The following is a 5,152-nucleotide window of genomic DNA, read 5'->3' on the forward strand; positions in this document are numbered from 1 at the left end:
GAAGAGTAAAGACTTCACTGAAGCCATCAATCCCATATTTTAAAATAATTAAAAATTATTTTAAAATATTTAAAAATAATTTCCACTAGGCCATGGTCAAGATCAATTGAATTCCTGTCAGGATGTGCAGTGGGCCCCCAGACTCAATGTTAAAAAGAAACTCTGAGAGTATGGTTTTGGCTGTGCAGCTGGGCTCCCATCAGGGCTTTGGGGATGCTTTCTTGCATTTTTGAGTTTCCTTAGAGTTTTTTGTTCATCATAAGTCAGGCTGAAAGCTATTTATCCTCAAGATTTAAAATTGGGTATTGAACATCTGGAATATTGTTGTCAATTACACATCTTATCCTCACCTAAATTTATTTAATCAGAAGGATATTCTTAGCCTCAGCCTGTTTTTTGAAATATGCAACTCCGTGTTTTGACCACTGTATGAAATATGTTCACAGCTTTTGAGATCATTCTTAATTGCTTCCAATCACATCTATGAAGAAAGGACTCAGACAGCAGAAATACCTTTTTTGTAAATGGTCTGATTTTTCACACATATTTGTGCATCTTTAAGGGACCACTTGTCCACCTTGAACCACAATTTGGCTTACTACAAACTACTCAAGTACCGGCAGAATTTTTACGTCAATTTTTTTTTTTTTGTAAAAATTTCTTAGTTGTTAATGTACCTTTCTTATTTGTATTTATTTCCCTGTGGTGCTGAGGATCGAACTCAGTGCCTCACACATGCCAGGCAAGGGCTCAGCCACTGAGCTCCAGCCCCAGCCCCTATGTCAATGTTTTACATTTCATGCTTTTTCTGAAACAATAACTTACAAGAAGTGGCAGGAAGTTTCCTTTGTTCCCTCAGGAAACTTCTTGTAATGGTGATATTTTATATAACTGTAGAACAGAATTAAGACCAGGAAAAGGAACTTGACATTGTGTGTGTTTTAAGATGGAATTTAATAAGCTCATCTTATAAATTCAGGTACTCAGGATTTCTATTTAACTTATTCTGTCTTATATCTCTATGTTTTTGCTCTCAAGTGGATAGCTCCTTCTCTGATACCAACATCGTTCTTCACGTGACCAATTCCAAAATGCACAAGCAGCCTCAGAATTACAAAAACAAAAGAAACTTCCAGAAGGTTTGCAGAAGAGAGCACAGAAATTTTTCTCTTTCTCTCTCCCTGAGTCCCCCCCCCTCTCTCCCTCTCTTTTTCTCTCCCCCCCCACTGTGTCTTTCTCTTTAATAGGTGTACCTTGTTAAACAAGTGAAGTTGTGGTGTATTAAAACTCCCTGGGAACCCTGCCTCTCCACATGGGTTTATCTTCTATCTCATGCATATTTTGGCTCATTTATCTCACTCTACTTTGCTTCTTGAATAGTAGTATTTGCTCTTTCATCCAAACATTTCATCATGGATATTGTCAAGCAGAGAAAATTGAGAGAATTTTAAAAGATGTCCTTAGGGTTTTCTTTATATGTGATATGAATATTTGTGTGTAAGGCCAATTTCATGACTCAGCCTTCCAATTTTATGGCTTCAAGAACTGAACACCTCCTGTCTTTTCTAAAGACTTTGGTAGTGTTGGTACTGGCATGAATGTCTTTGCTTCCGTCCTTGTGATGGTGCATGAGTGAATTCTACAGTTTTCTGTTTCCACCCAAACAGGGAATATACATATTTTGTGAAGTTTCTAACCAAACACACTCAAAGAATTGGTGATCTTAGAACATTTTGCTGAATATTTATAGTTAATTGGAAAAGATTTCAGGATTTCACATGGACCTGTTCAAGTGATCAAAGGTGAACTTCATCACGTTACCAAAACTCCACCAGTGGAGAATGCTGATGCTGCCATCCTCTCAATGTCTGTCCTGCAAAGAGCCAGGAAGTTGATACTACGCCATGTGATCACTGTGTTTTACTTCCGTTGCTTCTGGCCTCCCTGGGCTGTGTGAGTTGGTTCTACAGTTCTTGGTTTGATCAAAATATTTTAATAAAACCTTTTCACGAGCTGGGTTTGTGGCTCAGACGTAGAATGCTCACCTGGCATGTGTGAGGCACTGGGTTCTATCCTCAGCACCACATAAATATAAATAAAAGAAAGATATTGGGTCTATCTATAACTAAAAAAAAGTATATTTTAAAAAGTTTCATTATAGTTTGTAGTGCATATTAATTGAAAAAATAATGGGTTCCTCTATGACATTTTCATACACAAACATTTTCATACGTATAACAATCTTGGATTCTATTCATGCCTTAACCCTTCTCCCCTTCCCTCACACACTTAACTTTCCTATGTATTCTTTTGTTATGTGGCCAACAAAACACACTGTAAGAGTTAGTACTTTTTGCAAATTTTAATGAATACTTTGGGTCAGGTGAAGAAGGAGATTATATCACATACCTCGCCAGAAACACTTCAAGGCTATAGGGAGCTACTTATGTCATTTTCAGCTTGCACATTCCAGACAGGTTTTTTTTTTTCCTTTCTGTTTCTTTCCCTTAAACATCAAAAGTCTTATTAGCTGTGAATAAATTATTAGTGATGTGGTTTGTTCAGCTTTTTCTTTGGTGTAACCAAAAGACCTGTCAGGAATGATTATAGAGGAGGAAAAGTTGTGTTGCTCTTAGATCTTGAAGTGCTTGAGGACACCTGGCCACATAAAAAAGAAACCCTGGCAGTGTGTGGTGGCCTGCACCTGCAATCCCAGCTGCTCTGGAGGCTGATGCAGGAAGATTGCAAGTTTAAAGCCAGCCTCAGCCACTATAAGGCACTCAGCAACTCAGTGAGACCCTGTCTCTCTATAAAATACAAAAAAGCGCCTGGGATGTGGTTCAGTGGTTGAGTGCCCCTGAATTCAATTCCCAGTACCACCAGCCCTCCCCCAAAAAAGCACCCCTTTCTGTTGAATTCTCCTTGGTCCAGGACAACAGCCTCACTGAAGGAGGAAGCAGTTCATTTTCGAGGCACAGTCATTAGGAAAAGGACCCTGGTGGATCCAGCAGCTGCTGGGTGTCAAACAGGATTTTCATCCAGGGCCAATGAGTGCAGGGATGCCAGGAGAGAGGATGGATGCTCCTGGCCTAGGCACTAAGGCAGCAGGGAGAAGGCAGGGGCAGGCAGGCAGGGAGAGGGCATGTGCTGTCCCCATCTACTTTTTTATTTCGTCAGTTATACATTTCAGGAGGCAGCAAGCAGGGAAGCTTGTTGTTCTATTTAGTTGTGAGTAGATGAAGTTGGAGGTGGGGCCCCTTCCTCAAAACTCAGGGTTCAGCTGATCAGTGAGCCTCAGAGCCCTCTCATAGCACAGCAGGGCCTCCTTCACTTCCCCTTTTAATTTGTGGCTGAGCCCCAGGAGGCTGACCCTCTCCACAACACTCACATTCACATGCCTTTTAGCCAGTTTTTCTAAGGCACTTATAAGTTTTTTTCTGGCAAAGGACATTTCTTCTATCTTTAGACCTTTTAAACAGTGGGTGATTGCTTTGTCTTCAGATCTCATGTGAAATTGTAGGAAACGGCCATAGCGGTAATGAATGTCTTGCTGTATGTGGTCAGCAAGGTTATCCATGCATAATGCTTTCTGAAAATTTTCCTCTGCCTCTCTGCACTGGCCTCTTTGTACATTTCAGCCATGTGAACATAAGCCATCTCACATCTTGGCCTTAATCTTAGAGTCTCTTGGAATTCTTTTATAGCCAATTGAACCCATCTGTCCACATTTTCTCTTTCCTGCCTTCTAGGGTTCATATTTCTCCCATTCTTTTCTTGAAGTACTTTTGCCCTGTAGCAAAACCCCAACTGGTGATGCACTGAGGCAGAGTCGGGTCTTGCCTCCAAGGCTTTCTTAAGGAGCTCAATAGCTTTATCCACACAGCCCTTTTTTCTGGTAAAATTTGCTTGCATATTGAAACACATAGGGCTGGGAGGATGTGCTGTTCAGAGCTTCCTCAATGTAGCCTTCTCCCTCTTTTTCCTGTCCTACATCCTGAAGCTTCAGGGCAAGGAGAACCTTAACATATGCATCTTCTGGGTTTAAGCTGACAGCTCTCCTCAGGGGCTCTAGAGAAATTACGTTTTCATCATCGTAATCCAGACGAAAGGAGGAGATGGCGAACCCCAGGCTGAATTCAGGGTTTTCAGGCTCCACTCTCAGAGCCCTTTCAAAGCAGGCCTTGGCCCACTCATAATACTGCCCTCCACACTTCAGCAAGGCCCATCCTTCCTCACACTCCATCTCAGGAGACTCCAGCCTGTAGTGGGAGGGACTTGCAAACTTCTTGCAAGTGTCCTTACCTTGTCCAGGTAAGTCTGGGCTTCTGCCAATCTGCCCATGTGGTGATACACCCAGACACAGTTGCCCCAGGTCACCAGGCTCCTCAGGTCTGCCTGGTCTGCGTGCTCCCTCTGGACCAAGTCTTCAGCTTCTCTCAAGCTCTGCAGGGCCTCCTCATCCTGGCCTTTCATGCTGAGGGCCATTACCAAGTAGGAATGACGCATCGAAATTTCCTTGCCAAGCGTACCCCATGCTGCTTAGAGGACATTTGATGGGACATTGCATGCATGCTTTAATGAGGTGACCTTGCTCAAGGACCTAGGCAGATCCGGGTTTAGAGCTGATCAGGTTTGAGGAAGTAACCGGCTCCTTGAGTTTAAGGCGTTGCCAGTTTAAGATAATGGGTTTTAGGGAAGTTGGAAGTTGAAGATTATTGCTGGGATTAGGGTGTTCCTGCTGCTTGTTCCGGTTGAGTTCTCGTGAGATTAAAATGGGATTTGGAGAGAGCCTCGTGGAGTAGGTGGTTTGTGCGGGAGACGGCAGAACGTGTTTGCCCCTGGACCTGTGTGGAGGCGGTGTGAGAGCGGGAATAAAGAATTGCTGTTTGAATCTACAAAGTGTGGGTGCCTCCTGAATCTTGTGCCAAGCCCAGGCATTGCCACTTTCAGGTGCTTCACATAGGCCAGGAGGTTGTGAGTCCCCACATTGTATCTGGTGTCTAGGAACTCAATCTCTTCCATGACCCTACTTTCTAAATCCGGTATTGCATTGTCTCCAATTTCCAGCCCCCCGTGAAGTGTCATCTTGATTGAGCCAGATTACCTTCTGTCAGACAGCTGTCTGATTCCTTAGTGTAATAAAGAGCACAAT

The 5,152-nt window shown here is 42.8% G+C and overlaps 1 pseudogene; it reads right to left on the reverse strand.

Annotated features, from left to right (window-relative positions):
- Positions 1-2,503: 2,503 nt before the first annotated feature.
- On the reverse strand, positions 2,504-4,937 carry LOC101971834 (protein IFIT1 homolog B pseudogene; annotated as a pseudogene).
- Between the last annotated feature and the right edge of the window lie 215 nt (positions 4,938-5,152).

Source organism: Ictidomys tridecemlineatus, chromosome 1, assembly GCF_052094955.1.
Source record: "Ictidomys tridecemlineatus isolate mIctTri1 chromosome 1, mIctTri1.hap1, whole genome shotgun sequence".
NCBI lineage: Eukaryota > Metazoa > Chordata > Mammalia > Rodentia > Sciuridae > Ictidomys > Ictidomys tridecemlineatus.